Source organism: Crocodylus siamensis, chromosome 2 (genome assembly GCF_052110815.1).
Source record: "Crocodylus siamensis isolate JL-2025a chromosome 2, ASM5211081v1, whole genome shotgun sequence".
In the NCBI taxonomy this organism is placed as follows: domain Eukaryota; kingdom Metazoa; phylum Chordata; order Crocodylia; family Crocodylidae; genus Crocodylus; species Crocodylus siamensis.
Genome location: NC_143396.1, coordinates 9,657,536 through 9,680,149, shown reverse-complemented (window position 1 = coordinate 9,680,149; position 22,614 = coordinate 9,657,536). Strand labels below are relative to the sequence as shown.

The following is a 22,614-nucleotide window of genomic DNA, read 5'->3' as shown; positions in this document are numbered from 1 at the left end:
CTCCCTGCAATCAACTTCTTACTGTTCTTCCAGCGTTCACTGAAATCACACGGCAATGGATTAGAAAAGGGAGAATACTGATAGTCATGTCCAGTTGGATAACACTTACCATAGCACAGGGGGACCAATTCTGCTTAAGTCTCCCAGGCCCTCTAGAAAGAGGGTGAAGAGCCTAGGGAGGTCCCACGCCTAGATAATGATGGGACTGGATTTCAGTAGAGTGGGATGATCCATGTAACCTTGGCTGGGATGAGTGTTTGCCCCTTCCTGCCCTCTTGGCACCACTCAGGTGGAGCAAAGGAGGGGGAAAGTGCCCTCAGCTCCACAGCTAGTGATTGCCCAGCAGACGCAGAACAAGGTGACTGGCTCCTGTATCTCCCACCCGTCAGTCTCTAGCATGGTAGGACCAGGGGGCATTCAAGGTGAGGAAAGAGTGTGCTGGGCAAGGAGAGGGCATTGCTAGAGAGTGTTATGGTTCCTTGGGGACTGATGCCAGATCACACAAGCTAAAGCAAACCCTAGGCTCCCCCGGCTGTTTCCAGTCTAGTACATCCCCTGGACTAGCAGATCTTGCTGTTAGGACATGTGGAGGAAGTGTGACCTCTTGGTGATAGCACTAGGCAGGAATACAAGAGTTCAGTTTCCCCCTATGCCATAGACTTCCTGTATGACCGTGAACAAGTCACTTCCTTTTGTGGCATTACTCACACGGCCCTTTATGCACCAAGAACAGCGGGAAGTATGGACTCATAGACAATGAGGGTTGGAAGAGCGCTCAGGAGGTCACATCTCGTCCAACCCCCTGCTCAAAGCAGGACCAGCCCCAGCTCCATCATCCCAGGCAAGGTTTCATGGATCGTCCCACTCTACTGAACTCCAGTCCCCTCATTATCTAGGCGTGAAACCTCAACAGCCTCTTCGCCTTCTTCCTAGAGGACCTGGGAGACTTCAGCAGAGCTGGTCCACATGTGTTACAATAGACCAAGACCCATCCTATCTGGGTCTTCAAAGATGGAGATACCACTATCTGGATAACCTGTTCCAGTGTGATAATTACCACATCCATGCGTATAAAGAGCTCTGATACGCAGAAACACCAATACAGGTTGGTGTCTCCTGATAGTCATTTCTGGTGCATTTCTCTTTGCTGAATTTCCCTCCGCTGTTTTCCAATGCACCAAAAAAAAGCCCTCAACATTTAACAAAACACTCATTGTGGCTTTGTTTTATTTGCCTATGTTGATCCGATTTCGACCTTTGTTTTTTGCTGCATCGACGGCATGTTTCAGTGCTCCCTGGGTACTCAGACTGCTGTCTGTGAAGCAGCTAGACACCAGTGTCTGCTGGGTGCCATAAAAATAAAACGCATTGTTATTATTGTTATTATTATGATGTGCCGGCTAAGGAATACACTACTTAGGAATGAAAAATATCTGTGTTATTTCAGGAATGGGAAGCAAATAAATATAACGTAGAGTGATGTAAAAAAAAAACAACACATAAAACATGCTATCATTTCAAGTGGACAATGAAGTGGTTGTGAAAACATGTGTATTTATTTAGGCTCACAGTATCCCAGATAACTATCTATTACATGGTTAATTTTCAATGAATATGTTTCTAATAATCAGCTGGTATTTAAACATATGATAACTGTCACATTAAACCTAGAATCAGATTTATAAGATAAGGATTTCACTGTGTGTTATTTAAAATACCAGATGATTATCAGAAACAGACCGACGCAAGGATTAGCAAGTGCTTTATCACTCCCGCACTGGCCCTTGCTTATCCTTAATAAATCTGCTTCTAATATTCGTTTTTGTGAATATGCAATTGCTGCCTTATCGCGTCTGAACACAGCGCTTGTTCACGGACGCAGTCGACCGTTATATTCAGAGCACAGGAAAAAACTTGTTCGGGAGCTCCCAGGATTGAGATTTGCTTTGGTTGCAGTCCTGGTGTCGCTCCTTGGATCATGACACCTTTGTCCGGCATGAGTGAGAAGGACTTTCCTGAACAATCACGTATGAAAGCAGTGTTGCTTCCAAGGCAGGGCACTAAATAGGAGCTGCAACAGGTAAAGGAGAGATGAGGTCTGGAGGCCTACGGTCCAGTGAAGAGGACGCTGGCTGATGCGCTGGAACTAGCCGTGTCGAGGACCTGTTTGGTGGCTACTCTCTCAGGTACGGATATATGCACAATTTACCCTTGTGTAAAAGGAGACAGGGCTTTAGCACGTGTGCTGCTCTGTTATAATGGCTTGAGGCCATACACTTACCCCACAGTAGTTGAAAGCTAGTTCATGGTAACTCCTCTTTCAGTGAGGAGTCAGCTAATATGTTCAGGCAATGCTCTTTGGGTAGTCGTGATATCTTTTATTAGCCCACCTGAGTAGTTGGAAAAAAGTTCTTTGCAATTTTTTTCCAGCTACTCAGCTGGTCTGAAAAAGAGATGTCTACCCAAAGAACATGGCCTGCCCGTGTCCTTAGACCAACACGGCTCCAACCAAAAACCCAGCAGCTAATATGATTTCATTTCTGCCTCTCATGAAGCGCATGCAAGTTTACAAAATCTTGCTCTCTCTCTATAAAGAGAGAGAATTAGTCTATGAAGTGCATATCTTACTAAATTAGTCTATGAAGTGCACATCTACCCTGCCTTCTGCCTAGCTTCAGACCAACACGGTGAACGATCTCTCTTAGCTTCCACATACCATGGGATAGGACCAGGAACAGAGGCATTTATGACAGAGCAGCTGAAAGGTAATAAAACCCCACCTTTTTTACCCTGTGGGCAGAGGTGTCTCCACCACCTCTCTAGGTAACTTCTTCCAGTGCTTCACCACCCTCCTAGTGAGAAAATTTTTCCTAATATCCAGCCTCAATTTCCCTTGCTGCAGCTCAAGCCCATTGCTCCTTGATCTACCATCTGCCCCCGCTGAGACCAGTCCAGCACCGTCCTCTTTGCAGCCCCCCTGCAGGGAGGTGAAGGCTGCTATTCAATCCCACTCCGTCTTCCCTTCTGCAGACTCAATCAGCCCATTTCCACCAGCCTCTCCCCACAAATCATGTGCATAAGTGAGACCAGAACTGAGAATATTCTCTCCTGTTGAAATCTAGTCTCTTTACCAGGTAATGCACAAAAAGGTGAATTACTCATCCAGGATTACCAGTTATTGCTGTAAGAAGGCCTGTTGCAGCTCTTCTGCGTGACTGCCAGTGTCAGTGGGTCAGGCATTGGGCTGTGCGTTATTCACCCCGTGGGCACTGCATTTCACCGAACATGCCTCTACCACTGAAGTGTTGCACCTTGGCATTGAAACCTCAGGCCTAGTCTAACCAATGCCAAGATGGACAGCTAGAGGAAATATGGGTTGGAAGACAGCTGCAGCAGATCAAGCTTGTGGCTGGTTCTGGTTTGGCCGAGATGTGGCAGTCCTGCTCTCCAGGCTGGTTGGCATTAATGCATGCCAGCTGAGCCACTATGGAGCTGGACACAGTTCCCATTCATTTGAATGGCAGCTTTGGAAATCTCGGCCGTCAAATTATTTAGCTCCTTTAGGGTATGGCAATGCAAGTGGTTTACCATGGGATCGAAAGGGAGGAGGCTCTGCTGCACCTTAGAGGCTCCATGTCGAGTGCCCATGGATGTGCTTCTACCCCCTGGTAAAGGGAAGCTGAACAACTAGGGCTTGACCCACCAGGAAAGAGGGGTAAGTTGCCAGAGGGTAAAAGCATGCAGACAGACAGAGTAGCTGGTGTGTGGTAAAACCCCTTCCCCTTTTTAAACTGGGACAAATTGCTCATAGGTCCATCCCCATAGTTCCTCCACATATATCAATCTCCACTTCTTTTTAAGCATCTCTCTAGGTGGTTTCCAGATCCTACCATCAGTGGCACCCAGCAGGAATTAGCTCAACCCCTAAAAAAATGGTGGTCCCAGTCAAAGTCCTTAGTTTTAGTGACAAGGGATGAAGAGGGGCTTGTCACATGTTACACTTAGGAAGTATTAACTGCACTTAAAATGCAAGCATCTGAGCATTCAAGAAGTAAAGCACATGCTAGCAAGGTCAGGACTTTCCTGGCAAGGCGCATTTCCAGACCGTGTCACCCAACAAGTGTTGAGCTAACATCTGGCCACTCCATGGAGGTAAAATGATCAGGAGACTCTGGTGCAGTTGATGGGACTTGTTGACACGTTGGAGACAGTCCAGTGGAGGGCAATGAAAATGGTTTCGGGGGATGAGGCACATGACGTATGAGAAGCTGAGGGAACTGGGCTGATTTAGTCTGGAAAAGAGAAGACCGAGGGGGATTAAATAGCAGCCTCCCACTCCTGCAGGCCGGCTGCAAAGAGGATGGAGCTGGGCTGGTCTCAGTGGGGGCAGGTGACAGAACAAGGAGCAATGGGCTCAAGCTGCAGCAAGGGAAGTTGAGGTTGGATATTAGGAAAAACTTTCTCATGAGGAGAGTGGTGAAGTGCTGGAACAGGCTCTCCTGAGAGGTGGTGCAGTCTCCATCCTTTTTTAAGACCCAGCTGGACAAAGCCTTGGCTGGGATGATGTAGCTGGGGCTGGGCCTGCTTGGAGCAGGGGGTTGCACTAGATGTGACCTCCTCAGATCCCTTCCAGCCTTCATTGTCTATGAGCCTATGATTCCCAGCTCTGCAATGGAGACTTAAATAGCTCCCATACCACCCTGGGGGTGGTTGGAGCAACAAACAGTACTGCCCTAAGTGGTGTCTGGGGACTGGGAGCAAACAACAGCTCCCAGCAGCCGCAACATGTCACCGTGTGCCGGCATCTTCAAGAGTTGCAGCATTTGGGACATGTTTGATTCAGCTCGTAGTAAGCATTACCACATGACTGCTCAGAAAACTTTCTAACTTGTAGTAATGCTTACTACGATCTAAATAAAACACATCCTAAGTGTAATATCTCACCAGATACATGACCTAGATGACCTAGAAGGCAGTGATTCTCGACCAAGGTGCCATGCTGTTAAATGTGAGAATATGGTACGCATGATAAACCCAGGGATTTCAAAGAGGAACCCATCATGTTAAAAACATTGTGCCCTGCTCTGGTCTTTCTGAGTTCTTTGCAGCAGAAGAATTGCTCTATTTTTTTTCTGTTGTCAAAAAAACTAAGAGTTGGCATTTTCCAAGGGGTGCCCCGAGTCTATCCAGAGGTCAAGATTATCAGTCAATGCCTTGAATCTAAAAACTCTGAGAACCACTGTCCAAAGGTGATGGAGCCCCTATTACCACAATACAGTCTGCAGCAGGATGACCCTGACATCAGGCCTACAAGATAAGGTACTACTGTAATCTCCATTTTGCAGATGGGGTCTTGAGTCATAGAGTCGTAGAGAAGTAGGGTTGCAAGGGACCTCCAAAGGTCATTGAGTTCAACCCCCTGCCTGAGGCAGGATCGTCCCATTCCCCGAGGCAGCAAAAGACTCAGGGCCTGGGCCTGGAATACCATCGCCCGTTGGCTTTTGCTGCAAGTTGTCTCAGGTTGCGAAAATCCAGCTCAGCCCCTGATGTCAAATGATAGGAATCCCTAGAAGTTGGAAATAATCCAAACCTGAAGCATCAGATATAAAGGCTAGCATGGGAAAGACAGACCATCTTGTATAGCCTACATCCACAGAAGAGGGTGATGTGACTCGCATTGCATTCAGAAAACCATTGACCCCCCAGACTGAAAGACGGGGTGCCCACACAGCTGGAGGAAGAGCTGAAGTGGTCTAAAAAGACCTCTTAACCCCCGTGCTATCATACCCCAGAATCAGGAGCCACTGGACCAAAAACGCTGTTTCAGAAATGAGGCCTAATTCATGGCACCTTCCAAACAACAATGATGTCACTTGGGCCTTCATTATCACGATCCTGAGGAAGGACCTGACCTCACCAGCCCAGAGATAGCATCCTGAAGGGAACCACCACCATCTCCACCCACGTCAGCTACCTGAAATGTGTGATTTGGGCTACCATTGATAGCTTTCTCATAGTCTTTCTTTTTTCCCCCCTTTCTCCCTTTTCCCCCTCTGTTGAATAACATTTTGTAATCAGAAAGGCAACTCCAATCAATACCTTGAACAGCCCAACACTGATTCAAGTTGGCCGCATCTTGGAAGAGGAAACGAGGATGTGAACCGTGCTTGTGCCTCCACCAGCACGATGGCAAGTGAAAGTCAGCTCCAGAGAACAATGGTGTAACGGCCCTCTTTCCTTTTCTCTCCCCACTTCTGTGCATTGATGCTGGAGGCAGAAATAAAACAGCTTATCATGTCTAGTCCTGTATAGGGTTTATAGGACCAGTAAATATACAGGACTAGACATGACAAGCTGTTTTCTTTCTGTCTCCAGCTTCATCACTATGAATAAAGAGGACAACTGTCCCTATCACCTTGCTCTCCTCAAATGATGCCTTTGCTTATCTCTGTGGCAGCAGGGATGCCATCACGGCATCAGGACCCAAGTACCCTTGAGGCACCTGTACAGGTGCAGCTGGAATAATGAGGCGTTGATTGACTGATAACAATGCAATTAGACAGATGGGGCTCCAGAGGAAACCAACCTACAGATGACAAGCCAGAGAATAACCTAATCCACTTTCCGACCGCTGTGCTAACACCGCAGAGCTGACAGAAGGGAAAAGCTTCTCCTGTCATTAAGGCCAGGTGGTCTAACTGAAATCACACCACGTCTCAAGGATGCGTGCGGACTCCTTGGGGCTCTCCTCTTTGATCGGTTCAGTACCTACTGCAGTATCATTTCCATTTGCATCACCCAGTTACCATAGCTTTATTGCAGTTAATACTCATCACCATGGAGTCCACGTCTTTCTGCACGACGCCACCTGAAATTCCACTTTTCAGTCCAAAACAATACCATGCATTCCCCAGCTTCTGTTTGCTCGTCCTCATCCAGTACTTTGCTGTGCTTGCCTGCCTTACAGTCTTGGGGCTCTGAATTACACACCTATCATTTATAGAAGGAGAGAAAATAGACAGAGGGTGGGAAGGGACCTCAGGAGGTCATATCTAATCCAGCCCCTGCTCAAAGCAGGACCAGTCCCAACAACATCATCCCATCCAGAATGATCTCTCTACACTTTGGGTTTGAAACCTACTCGTGCTAACTTAGACATTTGTTTATGATGGTTCCTTGAGCAGGGGTTGCACTAAGTGACTTCCTGGAGATTGTTTAGCCTTGGTTTTTTTCCTATGACTCTGGGGGAAACTTTTCTTGGTCTTTGGGCCTGTGAACCTGCTTGTGTTACAGCAATTCCCCAAATCCTTGCTAGCTACAGAACTATTCAGATGCTTAACATGACACAGATGCTCAAATGTTACTCCAGGAGGGGTCAAGTTATGTCTCAGTTCAGGTGAAAAAGGTAGTTTTTCCAGGTTTTCCATCAGTTTGAAAAACAAGTCTGTCTTTCTTTCTTTCTTTTGTTCTTAGGGAGACCTTGGCTGCATTAAGGCTGGTCTACCTGCTGTGCACAGACTACAAAACTGTAGCCAAGGCACTGGTGACCCACCTCTGCACCATCATAGCCTTCATCACTGAGCCTGAGCAGAGCTATTGCGTGCTGGGCAGGACCATCCAAGACAACCTGTTCCAGCTGCACAACCCATTCACAACCAGCAAACTTTTCGGCCTGGACATTGGCCTCATCTCTCTGGACCAGGAGAAGGCCTTCTACCGGGTGAGCCATGCCTACCTCTTCCAGACCGTGGAGGCCTTTGGCTTTGGGCCCCTCTTCAGTAAGGGCCCTCCAGGCCTTGTACCAAGACACCTCCAACCTGCTCAAGGTGAATGGCATGCTCTGCGCCCCATTCCCTGTGCATCCATCAGGGACGAACCCTGTCAGGCATGCTCTACGCCCTGGTCATTGAGCCACTGCTGCACGTGCTGTGGTGCCACCTGAGTGTTGTGGCCTTGCCATCGGCCATGGGCCTGTCCACTGGCCCTCTGCTCCAGCTGTTGGTGTATGCGGACGAAAATGACCATCTTCTTCAACACCCAGGAAGACGTGCGGGCCCTGACGGACTGCAAGCAAGCCTATGAGTCCACCTCCTCAGCCCATATCAGTTGGGCCAAGAGTGATACCCTGCTGCTCGGCATGTGGACCAGCATTAGGTCAACACCTCCCCCCACCCCCCAGTTTGCCAAGGGGCCTCACCTGGCATTGCGAGGGTCTGAAGGTCCTGGGGCTGTCAACCTTCATGGCACGCAACTGGGACGGCCTTGAGGAGGGAGTGGAGGTCTGCCTGCAATGGTGGCACTGGTACCTACCCAGCCTCATCACCAACAACCTGGTGGCGGTGACCCAGTGTGCCATAGTCAACCCGCCTCTGGACCTACTCAAGAGACTCCAGTGCCTCTGGCTTCCACGGGCTATCCTTTACCTACCTGTTGCAAAGCAGGGCCAGAGCCTGGTCAACCTGCCAAGCAAAGTGGCTGCCTTCTGCCTGCAAGCCCTTCAGAGCAAGGAGCACCTACCCTGGCAACAACTGGTGTGCCAGGATTTTGCAGAGGGTGGGGGCCCTTGGCTTTGACCAGGAGCTCTTGCTGCTGGACCTCATGCTCCTGAACGGAGCGGTGCTTCTGGCCTTCTACCATGCCATGGTACAAGCCTAGCAGGCCACCTTCTACCTCCAGCCCTGGACCTGGCACCTGCAGTTTCCCCAGCTGCTGAGGGGGCCCCTGGTGCACAACCCAGCCCTGAGGCACCTCATGCTCCGCCAGCCTCACAGCCGCCCTCATCCAGGTGCATGTCCTCCTCCTGAGCCATCTCCTTGACCCTGCTCGGTCAGCCTGGTCCTTACCCAAGGCCCTGACCACCCAGCTAGGCATGCGCTCCATCCACAGCGTGGTTTTCTGCCTGACATCCAGGCTGCCCTCCGACCCGAGGCAACAGCCACCCATGATCACCATCTCCAAACACACCAGGTCCCCCGCACTGCGGCTGCCCAGAGCGAGGCTTTTCCCGCACTACCAGTCACCCTGGCCATGGCTAGCAAGCTGGCTCGTGGCCCTGGCACCCTGCTGACACTCCCCATGCCTCCCGAAAGTAACACAGGTTGCCCCTTTGCTTCCCTGCCACATAGAAGCCATTATGCCTGGGTGGTTCACATCTGCCATGCCCAGGTGCTGGCGGGCCACCCCGATATACCATGGTGATGGTGCCCAGGCCCTCCAGATTCCCCACCGGCCCACCCAGTTTGGTACATATTGTAGAAGCCACCAACCACCAAGAAGACTGGAGACCTGCAGTGGCGGTTGCTGCACGGCGTCCTAGCCACTGGCACGTTTGTGTCCCACTTTGACCTAGCCACCTCCACGGCCTGCCCTTTTGGCCCCGGGGCATTGAAGAGAACTTCTTTCACATCTTCTTCAGTTGTCCCTGCCCAGCGTCCGGGTGGCCGAGTGGGGTGCCGTCTGCCTGGCCAACTTTCTACTGGGTCAGGCCAAGGTGGCCGTCCTCAAGAGGCGCCGCAACCGGCATGCCGGGACAAGCTTAGACAATGCCCTGTGGCTTTTCGGCTTCCTGGTGTGGGCACGCCTCTCGCTGTGCTCTGGTGGGCAGTGCCCATCTTTGAGGCGTGCTGGGCCCTTGAGGGAGCCCTGTGCCACGTGGAGGACAGCCATCTTCAATACGTGCTCTGATGTCATGACCGGTCTGGGTGACCGGGCAGGCTCGGTGTCGGACTAAGACTCCCAGCACGTGCCGCGTCCTTGGCCCTCACCAGGCTTTTTGCTTTTTGTTTTGTGTGGGCAGTTGAAAGTGTTGTCACATTTATGATTGGACAGAGCAGGGTAGGAATCGTTTGTTTATAGAGGACTTTGGTCTGCATGAGCATGTGGCTGGTGTCCCAACTGCACAACAGCATGTTAGGCAGGACATGCAATATGGCGAAGGTGTCCGTCACGGTGTGAGGTTATGAATGTAATGACATGGTGCTCTTGGTTTGTTGGTAATTTGTTTGTCTTTGCTTTGTATATTGGACCTGAACCCCCGAAGGGCCAACTTTTTGTACCCCAACCCCCTGAATATAGTAGTTAAAAAGTCAAAGTCCTTCTGCTTAAAATAGAAGGAAAGAGACATTCATGAATTTTGCAATAGCTTTGCAAACATGTTGCAGAGTCTGAACATCCACTGGGTTCCAGCATTTTGAGAGAAGCCACATCTGGAAGTTTTGTTTATGCAAATCAGTGGGACTTTTGCCTGAGAAACAATTGACTAAGGACTCCAGGTTTTGGTCAGTTGATAATAAAAGAAACAGAGAAGCAAGCTAAAGGAAAAATCAGATGACATGTAGGCGGAACCACCCCCCCACCCCACCCCCACTCCCAAATTGCGTGATTTTCAAAGTTTTTCCATTTCCTGCAGATCTTGACAAGAAAATGACAAAATAATTGCAGTGCACATGGCTAATGAACCGTGCATTTCAGTATGGACTCTGCAGTGGGGCTCTGGACCTTCAGAAGGCATTGGCATTATTTCAACTCCTGTAACTATGGAGTCTGGAGAGGTCCCAGTGTCATGTGTACCCCCTTAGTCACCACTTTAGCAAAGATCAATGCATCACCTTGGTGCAAAGCTGCATGTGGTAAATGCTAAACTGATGTATTTCTTTCAATATGGGAAATTGCTTGTGTTTATTAGCTGGCAAACGGTAATGATGAAGAACTGAGACTTATTGTAGTAACAGCATCGCATGACTGGAAGAGACCTCCGTGGTCTCAGCCCTCTGCACGGATGTAGGACGCTTTGCTCTCAGGCCATCCCAGACAGATGCCCATCTAGCCTTGGCTTGGAAACCTCCAAGAAAAGAGATTCCACAACTTCACTTCATTGTCTGACTGCTCTTATAACAAGTATATTTTTTTCCTTGCACACACCCTAAACCTGATTTTTTGCATTTCAAGTCCATCTCCTTGTGCCCTGCCCTCTGCAGCTCGGGACAGCAATGTTTCTCCAATTTCTTCTTCACAGCAGTGTCCAATATTGGAAACCTGCTATTCTGTTCCTCCATTAAGTTTCTTTTCTCCAAACTAAGCAACCCTCATTCCTTCATCCTTTCATCAGATCAGGAGTCTTTTGCTTTGGTGCTCCTACTAGCACCTCATTGCCTTAGTTCTGCCAGAAATCTTGCTGCTTTCCTTCTGGGTCAGGCCTTTCATCTTATGAAATGACATAGGAGGAAGAGAAACATGCCTTCCTCTACCTCATGGTGAGGAGGTTTCCCATGCTTGGAGATGTTTGAATCTCAAGCTGCAGCAAGGGAAGTTGAGGGTGGATATTAGGAAAAACTTTCTCATGAGGAGAGCAGTAAAGCACTGGAACGGGCTCCCCAGAGAGGTGGTGGGGTCTCCATCCTTGGAGGGGTTTAAGACCCGGGTAGACAAAGCCTTGGCTGAAATGATGTAGTTGGGGCTGGTCCTGCTTGGAGCAGGGGGTTGGACTGGATGTGACCTCCTGAGGTCCTATCACACCTTCATTGTCTATGAGTCTATGATTCTTTAGCAAACTGTGCAACTTGTAGAGCTGCACAATGAAAATTTGAATACCCAAGATGTGGCCTTAGCATGGTGATTTCATGCTCGGTTTGATCAGAAAGGAATTAAAACTAAAACCAGTTATGCTACTGAGCATGTGCAGAAGTATGAAGCACTACACTCTTTGCAATATATTACAGAGGCCAGGAACAAATATTTTATTTTTACTTTGGGGGCAAAAAAATCACACAAATTTGACAATTTTTTAATCTAATTTGTTTTTATTTGGCAGTCAGCTGGGACTGAAGTTTGGCCAATGATGAGGGAAAGCTCAGGTTCACAGACACAGGGCTAGATTCTGCTCCACCCTGGTTTTTTGTGATTGAATCATCAAAGGCAGATGACAACACATGACAAAACTAGGTGGGTTTTTCAGGACTTGAACACAGTGGAATGGAATTGCATTTAGGCGCCTAAATCTAATGGGCAGAATAGAATCTGGTGTTCCCTCTCTCAATGCCTTTAGTTAAGGATCTCCGAGACCTTTTGGACATAAGATATTATATGAATGATAATCTGCCAGGCCAGCCATTCTTCCACCTATAGATAGATAGATAGATATGTCTGTGTGTGTAGACAGATAGCTATAGCGATATCATTCCCAGTGCTCTGCTACCCACACAAATAAATTTCAGCCAGGCGGGGTGTGGTATGAAATGAGCATAAACATCCTCATGATAAAGCTGGTCTCAGTGGGGGCAGGTGGCAGGACAAGGAGCAATGAGCTCCAGTTGCAGCAAGGGAAGTTGAGGTTGGATATGAAGGAAAACTTTCTGCAAGGAGGGTGGTGAAGCACTGGAATGGATTACCTAGAGAGGTGGTGGATTCTCCCCATCCTTGGAGGCTTTTAAAGCCTGGTTTGACAAAGCCCTGGCTGGGATGATATAGTTGGGGCTGGTCCTGCTTGGAGCAGGGGATTGGACTAGATGCGACCTCCTGAGCTCCCTTCCAGCCCTCATTTTCTATGACTCTATGATTAATATACCCTTCCTTGCAAAATAAAGCATGGTGTCTATGAGATTGAATAGTTGTAGGTGGCCAGGATTCCTATATATTTAGTTCATCCCTGACTTCTCTGAGGGCACTAGCTGGTACCAATTTAACACAGTGAATTTATGAAGGGTTCAAGGGGAATTGGACAGAGACATGGTACATATTCCACCTACTGTTGCAGCTGAATTCTTAATTATGCAGTCCAGGGTGTTACTCCTCCCAAAATGCATCCCAGGAAAGGACACTCAGCGGTGGCTCGTGGCTTTCACCAAGGTGTTCACCTACAGCCCGGCGCTACCCCACCGCTCAAGGAACGAGTACAAAATGAACAGACTTGTTTCAGTGTGGCCTGGGGAGACACCTAGTCAACTGGGCTTACCTGCAGAACCCGAGGAGGAGCACGCGACGCCGCAGAGAGGACCCGCGCAGCGCATCAGCTGCCTGTGGGTACAGGTGCGCCCAGCCGGTGATGCCATGGAAGGACACCAGCCGGGGAAGTTAAAAGCGGCAGCTGCGCCCACGGAAGCGGTGGATAGCCCCAGGGCAGAGCAATTAACGGCTCCGCCGGTGAGAGGGGCGGATACCCCAGGGAGGGGCAGCTACCGGCTCCACCGATGAGAAAAGCGGTGGCGGCGGCCCACGGCATGGCGCCGAAGGAGCAGAGGCAGATTAATGCAGTGTACGTCCATTGACTTGTGACTAACTTTAGTCCCAAGTCAGTCCACACCCCGGCGTTAATGCACATCAGCACATGTGTGTATAGACAAGTACTGAAATCGCCTTAATGTCCATTAGGCTAATGCACATTAAGTTTAGGCGCACTTAAAAGCACGTGTAGACATGCCCAGAGGGTGCTGGCCAACTGGTACTGGTATTAGTCTGTTGCTGGATCCCGGGTGGTTGCTGGGGAGCCTTGCTCCACCCAGATTGGCACACTCACTCCTGATCACCTCTCACCAGAGGTCCAATCACAGATCCAACTTCACTTACACCAGACACTTGTACTTCCAGACTCACGCCTTTACCTGCTCACCAATTCATCAGCTCACAGGCTCTCCTTCACACCTTCAGACTCACACACTTACATGCCTTCACACAAACACACCAAGGCACTCACTTACACACCAGAACTGAGCTCAGGCCCTTTTATGCCCCAAATCACACCACATAGTCCAGTCGTATCTGCAGAACTCATGCCAGCTGATGTGTCCATCAACCATCCCGTTGAAACAAACTTATCAATTTCTATATTCTAGGTCAATCGTTGTCCGTTTTATCTTAGGAGACATTTGCCACCTTTTTGGGGCCAAAATTCCTGTCACTAGGCCTCTACTGCGCATGTTCAATGTATGTACCTCATTAAAGGAAGAAAGTTCACTTATTCTCGAACCTGCAGGACAAGACCTTTTAATCACAGTGCATGTGCAGACTTGCGCTGTCTATGTAACAGTTCTCAAACTTCTTAACTATTATGCACCTTGATAATAAGCAGGGATCCTAGTTTTCCCTAATTAAAAAAAAATCTCCAGTTTTCAGGTTAAAAAAAGTAACCCCAACTCCACTTTTTTTGCATGGTCAAAATGAAACACCACTATATATATATATGTACTACATATATATAAAATGTGTGTGTGTGTGTATGTGTGTGTATAAGTGGCATTTCATTTTAATCAAGAAAAAAAGGGGATTTGGGGTTACTTTTTTTAACCTGAAAATTGGGGTTTGTTTTTATCAGAGAAAATCAGGATCTTTGCAAATAAGGCAGGGGATGTACCATCAGGTGGCTGGCAGTACCTTTGCTCTCTATCACCTTCAAAGGCGTTGTAGTATTGCTGCAGCCGCAGTGATCCAGGGAATTTGCAAGCATCAGGATTTGTGAGGTGAAGTGATAAGCTTTATTGGGCAAGTTATTGTTGCGAAAGAGGTTAGATTTTATCTTTGAAAAAGATGGCTTCTGAAAGGGTTTTTTCTCCTTTGCTGCTCCTTTCCCTCACTTGAGGAACATTTTGCACCTCAAAGTTTGTCGAATGTCTCTGTCAGCTGGAAGTTGGTCCAAAAAACATCCTACTTTCCATGGAGCTGCTTCTCTTATCCTGTTGCAACTGAGGCTTGAATCAGGCCCCAAGGTTGGGTTCAAGCCAGAGACAAGAGGCTCCATTGCCCCCTACCAGTTCCTGGAGCCATCTGGTCCCAGAAACCTCATTTGTCAGAAGCCGATATGGGCAGGCCTGCCTCCTAACAAGAGCTACAGTGTAAAAGCAACTTCTTTCATCAGACCAGACAGCGAAGGCTAGGCGTTCGCTGTCAACCTCCTAGCATTCCCCCTTTGAAAGCAGATTACTTCACACCGCAGAAATGGCTATGGAGCCACTGCCGAGATGGGGGCCAAGACCCTCCTCAGCAGTCATTGGGAGCTCCCGGCACTCAGGTGCCAGCGAACGTGCTTTAGGTGGTGTCCGAACGCCAACTGAGGAAGCGTGCCTATTAATCAACTCCAAGGAGGCCCTCTATCTCCTCACCAATTAATCATCTTCATCCTCTGGAGAGAAAGCAGAAAGGAAAGAGGAGAGCTCTTTATATTCCTCATTAATCATCACACCCAATTTGCAAATGTGCTCTGCCATGAAAGCTTGTACTGGAAGGGCCTGTACCTGACAAAGTGTTCCTGCTTTTTTTTTTAACACATGTTGGGAAGGGAGAGACAATTCAGAACAATTGGCCTGTGTTATAGGGAGGCCTCTGTAAAGAGCAGAACCATATCTCCTGGCCTTAAGCTTTTAGGAAACTATGAGAATACTCCAGGCCCTGGAGTAGACCCAGAACAGGATCCAGATCCTAGTTGTAGGCTTTAGTGTATCTCTATGAATCGAGCTTCCCATGGTAACAAGGCTTCTTCCTGCATCAAAATTACATGCCGTTATGAATGCTTCTACATTGTCGGCAACTGCTCATTCCACCAACTCAAGACACCGAATGAGGACAGTAGATAGCACAAGCTGTGTCTGGTTAATGCAGTGAGGGCTAGAGACCCAGAGAGAGGCATAGGGTCAATCTGAAGTCACCAGCTTCACTAAAAATCCGTTTTTTGTAGGCAATCGCTTACAAAAGCTGCTGCCTTCTGAACCAGGTTGTCTCTAAGGTCGCCTGTACACACCACGAGTGCAGCCCTATCTTGCCATCTGGATAAAGACAAGCTGTATCTTTTGAACACCAGAGATTCTTTACTGGAAACAGAAGTAAGTCACTTTGCATGATGCTAATTTAGAAGCAGATTCCACTCTCTTTACAAGGGTCAGCATTTTGCTCTGTTGGCGATCCATGGAAAGGGATAAGCAGAGGACGGACAAGTATGCTGAGGGTGATGGCAGGCTCCATGTGTGCAAGGGCAGCAGAGCCTGGTAACTTTCCCTTCTCCTTGCTTTCAGACCCGATGACATGCTTGTCCATAGATAAGCGCCTCGTATAACTGCGAGTTTGAACCCCTCCATGGACTAAGCTGGAAGATGTGTGCGTTGCCTCACTACTGACACACTGCTGCACCAGTGGGGTTAGACCCAATGTCCTCTAAGGTCCTATGACACCCCTGCCCTTCAGTTGCAGGGTTCAGAAGCATTAACTCATGAGGGCACTCCATGTACATGCCAAGAAGAGTTAGATATGGCTTGACTTGATCCTTAGCTCCACTCTTACTGGTTTTAGAGACCAGCATCCTACTAGGTTCCTTCCACCTCTGAATCCAAATGTTGGTCTTTGCTACAGCTGACTGGGCCTTGGAAGCATCTCTGGGAATGGGGCCCCAAGCACTCTTTGTACCACCTCCCCTCCATGACTGATGGTTGCTCATAGCCCGCAGACCAGAGCAAGAGTTCTCTCTCTCAGCTGAGTCTTTCTTTCTCTGCTGAGGTAGGAGGAATCTATGCCATGCCTCACCCTCACGTGCTCCCACATCCTCAGGTTGTATCTTTCCGAGCTCTGTGCAACTTCTTTTTCCCTTGCTTTGTCAAAGTTATTGCAGCAAATGTATGGCCATCATTTGTGGCTACTGTCAGGCCATTCAGAACTTCTCAGCAGCACCCAAGTAAGCATGCATCCTCCGGTAAAGGAGAATCTCTTTGAGAAATGCAGGGTATAGGGCCAATGAAGTTGTCCCTGCCTTGAAGAGTTTCCTAACAAGCCATGGCACAAGGGCTGTTCACAGAAGTTTAGGGTTGGAAGAAAACTCACTTGTCCAGCACCACTGCTCTGGGCAGGAAAGACTACTGGGATCAAATCACAGCAACAAGGTGTGTGTCCAGTCTCCTTTTTAAGATCACCAAAGTAGGTGCTTGTACCACCACAAACAAGTTTTTCCTGAAACCTACTTCCAGGAGTTTATGACCATAACATGAAAGTTGACCCAGATGGGATTTGAACCCACAATCCCCAGCTCCGGAGGCTGATGCCTTATCCATTAGGCCACTGGGCCCACAATATGCAAAGGGGCACCTGAATTTGAAGCAGGGACTTCTTGATTTGCAGTCAAATGCTCTATCACTGAGCTATGCCCCCTTTCATGGATATAAATTTGCTTTTGCAGCCTGCGTGGAAGAAGAGAATTGAATGGAAGTGCTGTGGGGTGTCAGAGCTAGGGCATCCAGACTTCCTAAGTCACTCATGTGCACAGGGCTGCGTGGACTGAGGCAGAAGTGAGAGAGGCAAGGAGAGGTGGCCTCACATCCAAGGTATCTCTGTTGAGGAGCAAAGCAGGCAATGTGACAGGAAGCAAGGCCTGAGGCACAAGCTCTGGCAAAGTGGGTAAGAGGGAGAAGTGGAAGGGCAAGGGGGGACTCGGCATGCTGAACCCAGTGCATGCGAAGACGGGAGCAAAGTCACTGCTGGAAGAGTTGAAGGGAGAGCAATGTGGTCTTATCGACAAAGGAGGACCATCGTGGTAGCATCAGAAACCTAGGTGGTCATGGGCAAAGTAGCAGCCAGGTTTGGTGGTGGTCCAGGGGGTGGTGGGACAGAGGCTGTGAGCATCAGGTGATGAAGAGGATAGTGGCAGCTCTGGTTCAACTAGATTGAGCTCGACTTGGTAGAAGGCCTTTGACACGTGCCAGTCACGAGCCTGCTGTGCTGCAGGAAGGAGAGTCTGTGCCTGCCACTGGACTGTGGCTTCTCAGCAGAGTTGGTGCCTGATTGCTAGTCTCCAGCTCAGTCATTAGGGTGCTTAGCTGGGGCTTCAGGGGTCAAGTACTTACTCTAATGCTTATTAATTATTTGCACAAAGTAGTGCAGCCCTGACAGGGAAGATTCCTCCTCCGCCCGATATTTCTAGATGGTGAAGGTAAACTTCGTGGTCACCATATCCCAAGACTTAAATCCTGGCTATCTTTGAGTCAGGATAGGGGCTAAAACCTGCACCTCCCCATCCTGGAGAAGTGTCCAAGCCACCTGGCCAGTGACAGGAGTGGTCTGGCTCTTGTGTCTCAGGGATGGAGCACAGATGCTGAACTCCCAGCTCAGCCTCCTGAGTTGGACAATGTGCCTCCCTAGGCAGAGAAAGCTCAGCTGGAGGAGCACTTAAGTCCTCTCACTTGCCTCTGCACTTCCCTCCCCACTGACTTAAGTGGCTCCTGGCTTGGCTGGTTTCAGACAATCCCTTCTCAAGGCATCTATCTCTCCCCATACAGTCATCACCATGGGTTTCTAACTTAGGGAGAGATGAGGCAGAGCACCTAGGAGAAGGGTCTTGTAGCTGTCAGCTTTGCAGTCACTCATCACCTCTGTGAATCTGGCTAATGCTTTTTTATCGACGACTAAGTTCCTCCATGGGACAGTATGAAGACTGGCACTTCCATTGTCCACAAAGTCCTTAGGCCAGAAACTGGGTGCCTGTAGGTACATACGCACATAGTAACTTTGTGTCAGTTAAGTTGACTTAACTAACTTAAGTGAACTTAACTATCAAAGCGTATGCACATATGTGGAGCAGAGTCAACTTAATGCAGCACAAGATAATACACCTGCAAAGTGTAATATCTAGAGTCACATTCATTAAGCTCACAACATGGCTGCCACCATGCCAAGGAGCTGTACATGTGTACACTCCAACAAGGCTTAAGTATGCGTGTTCATTCCAACATGGCTTAACTTAAGGCAGCTTAGTTAAGTCACCTTATTTCAAGTCGACTTGGTACATGTGTACGCACATATAGAATGACACGTATCAGCAGCTACTTATTAATACCCAGATTCCCCTTTGCCCTCCTGCTCTGATCCTCTCCACCACCTGATCAACCAGAGCTGAAAGTTTCCTCAAACGCAGTGTGCTTATGAGCCATCAGTTGCAAGGACAACTCATATTTATTATTCTATGTTTGGTAATCTCATGCTCACCCCTTTCTAGTTTTGGCCTCCAGGTGCCCAGTCAACCTCTCCAGTCATAAAACCTCTCTAAGTGACTGGAGGCAGAAGTCCATGAACTATCTGGGTTTTCTTCCCACCCTGTGAAGGCTCTGGCTATGAATCTAAGCATCATAGTGCAGATGTCCTGCCTTTCCCCACTGCCCGAGGCTTCTCCTCGGAGATACGCTTCATATAATTCAAGACACAGTGATCTTGCCCAGCTGATTTATGCTGGCTTGCAAACAAAAGGATTATTTATGCTGCTGCTAAGTTGCAACAAATGAAAAGGGGCTGGAGGTGGCAGCCGGAGCTACCAGCTCAGAGACTAATTGCCATTAGCCCTCAATTTCATCGCTCAAGTATTCAGTTGCAGGAAAGTTATCTTTCCCGGGGGCTCTCACACTTAGGCAGTGAAAAATATCAGTGAGAAATCCAATCAGTCATCTGCTGCTGGGGCCGTAAAACAATCCAGCCAGCTCCAGGCATGCCGCAGAAAGGCCCCCATTCTCTTCTTTCCCATCATTATTCTTGTCCTTTTTCTTTAATTTGTGGGTGGGTTTAACATTCGCAGCAGCCCCAGCTGGAGACAGGCATGATGCATGAAAGCGCTGTGCAGCCTTTCCTGTCTTGCCCTGCTGTTAGTGCTGCTGCTGCACCTGGTCTAGAGATGCTCTGCCCGCCCTGCTTTCCCATTTAGGTTTTCTGATGCACTCAATACTGAATGCCAGCCTCTGAGATAAACCCCCTACAGCTTGTCTCTCAGCTTTGCCAATGCACTTAATTCTTGGCCTGTTCTCAGCTCCTGCTATTGCAATTCCTGGGCTCCCTATACACTTCTCTGCCAATACATCTGTTCACTATGGTTGGCTCCATACCTGACTCCCTCTCATCTCCAAAAGTGCCCTTCAGTCCTGACCTACAAGTCTTTGCTATTTCAAACCCAGGCCCTGCTACTCACCAGTGTTCTTGTACTGCTCCTTTCTACTGCTGCTCTCTTGGACCCTGTCATTATTGCCATTTATTTGTACTTCAAGATTCCCCAGGAATCTCAATAATAGGAAGGGACCTTCAATGCTGGAGGCTGCAAGTGAGAGAGGAACAGTGGAAAATACCCTGGTCAGACCCAGTTCGTTCTCCTTTCCAGTCTCCGCTCTCTGCTGCTGTGCGACAGAGGAAACTGGGCAAGATGGACCTATGAGTCTGACCCAGTCAATAGCAGTTCTAAGGGGCACGTCTACACATGTGCATTTACTGTGCAGTAACCGAAATTACTGCGCAGTACAGGTGCGTGTCTACACATGTATGCCCGTACTGCACAGTAAATAGGGTGACTTACGCCAACTGGAGTTTAAATTTGATACCTGCATCATGCACATTTGCACCCAATCAGTTACTGCACAGTAACACATGTGTAGACACGTTACTGCACGGTAATATTGTGTGTGTGTGGACTGGCTTGGAACTAACTTTAGTCCCAAGTCATTTCACACACAGCATTAATGCGATTTAATGCCTGCACGTGTAGATGTTGGTCTGTTCCCACTTACTGCACAGTAAATTTAAGCCAACATAAATGCACATGTAGTCATGCCTAAGGTGTACTATGGTGTCACAGACAGCAGAGTATCTGCATATCAGACAGGACACAGCAGATGGACAAGAAGTGTGTTTGGAAAGATGAGGTGACTTTAATGGGTATGGAGTTTAGTAAAAGTCACACCTTGGCATTGGACTGCAAAGCGAGTCTGGCCAGGAAAGAGTCAGCAGCTCCCTGTGGGCATGCAGGACAAGAGAGACTGCTGGAGAATGGAAAGGAGAGGCCTGTAGCAGGGTTTATTAAAGAGAAGAAATAAGAAGATCCACAGCCCTGTGAGGCCAATGAGGGGATTTCCACTGGTGTTTGGAAAAGGCTGATAGAAAGAAGGGAGCTTTGCAATGACAGCTTTAGTAGAGAAGACAAGCCAACCCTCCCCCTTAGCTGTCATGGAAGAAGCATTCCTGGCAACTTGCAACCTGAGCAGATGTGCAAGGGAAGACCAAAAGGAGCTAAACTCCTTGGTGCCCAGGAGGTGACTTTTACTACACTGCCCAGGACATGAGTCAGGACTTGCTCAACATCTTGTTGGAGCTTAGCTGGGAAAAACCTTCCACTGAAGATGGGCTTTGCTCATGGAAACCTATTTGCCTCACTTTGCTTAGGGTTTTAGCTGGGGAAAACCTCTTCAGGACTGGTTAAGAATACACCAATGGGGATTTCCAGTGAAAGAGTTACTTTTGGTTTCATTATGAACCCAGCACTTGGGAGTGTTGAGCCCATGTGAAGTGAAAGGTAATGGAAAGAATGCCCTTTCCATGTCCCAACAGGGTTGCGACAATAATGGATAATTCAGGTAAGAAAGGAAAAACATTGGAAATTTTAAATGTTAGGGTTTTGGCTGCCAAAAAAAAAATAATTTGTTTTGGATCAGCTTGATGCAAATCAAAAAAGGGGGGTTTGTTCTATTTTCATATCATTTAACTCTATTTTAATTCTGTCAACAAGGGCAAGTGCACAGTCCTGCACTTGGGACAGAATAATTGCATGCACAAATACAGAATGGGGAGCGACTGTCTAGGCTTGGGTACTACAGAGAAAGACCTGGGGGTCACAGTAGACCATAAAGTGAATAGAGCCAACAGTGTGCTCCTGTTGCGAAAACCAGCCAAAGGCATGCTGGGTTGTATTAACACAAGTGTTGCTTGCAAATCAAGGGCGGTGATTCTTCCCCTCTATTCAGCACCGATGAGTCCTTTGTCCAGTGCTAAACCCCACACTTCAAGAAGGATGTGGAGAGACTGGAGGGGGTCCAGCGCAGAACGACAAAAATGAGTAGGGGCCTGGGAGGCATGACTGATGAAGAAAGGCTGAAAAAATTAGGGTTATTTAGTCTGGAGAAGAAAAGACTGAGGGGAAATTTGATAACAGTCTTCAAATACCTGAAGGACCATTACAGAGAGGATGGAGGTGCAGCCAGAGAGGACAGGACTAGAAGCAATGGCCTCAAGCCGCAGCAGAGGAAATTTGGGTTGTAGATTGGGAGGAACTTTCTGACTCGGAGGCTGGTCAAGCATGGAAACAGGCTACCTAAAGAATCTGTACAGTCTCCATCCTAGGAAATTTTCAACAGCAGGTTGGACAGACCCTTGGCTGCAATGGTTTAGGGAAGGCTGGTCCTGCTTTGAGCAGATGGCTGGACCAGATGTGACCTCGTGAGGTCCCTTTCAGTGCTACTTTCATATGATCCTATTTTACCCTTTCTTGTTTAAGCTGAGGTCAGTTTTCCACCAAAAATATAAGTATATAAAAGGGCCATTCTGAAATGAAAAGAAAATGAAGTGAAAGTAAAATGAAATGAAAAGTAAAATTAAACACCCCCCCCCATACACTTTAAAAATATCAACTGCTTCAGGATTTCTGGCATGAGTTGTTTCATGTTGAGGACATCAAAATAAAGTGCTTTAGCATATTCATAACACTTCTCACCCACCTTTTCTTCTTGTAAAACTCTTTGTCACATCCAAACTGCACCTACAGACAACTTTGGTCCCAATGACTCTCCAGGTTTTGGCAGCTGCATCCAAAAAATCATCACCCACAGAGCGACTCATTGAGTTTTG

The 22,614-nt window shown here is 48.2% G+C and overlaps 2 non-coding genes across 2 annotated transcripts; both read right to left on the bottom strand.

The window, feature by feature from the left end:
- Window positions 1–16,962: 16,962 nt before the first annotated feature.
- On the bottom strand, window positions 16,963–17,035 carry TRNAR-CCG (transfer RNA arginine (anticodon CCG)). The gene has a single exon. It is a non-coding gene; the product is annotated as a tRNA-Arg (tRNA).
- An 11-nt stretch (window positions 17,036–17,046) lies between these two features.
- On the bottom strand, window positions 17,047–17,118 carry TRNAC-GCA (transfer RNA cysteine (anticodon GCA)). Its single transcript has one exon. It is a non-coding gene; the product is annotated as a tRNA-Cys (tRNA).
- Between the last annotated feature and the right edge of the window lie 5,496 nt (window positions 17,119–22,614).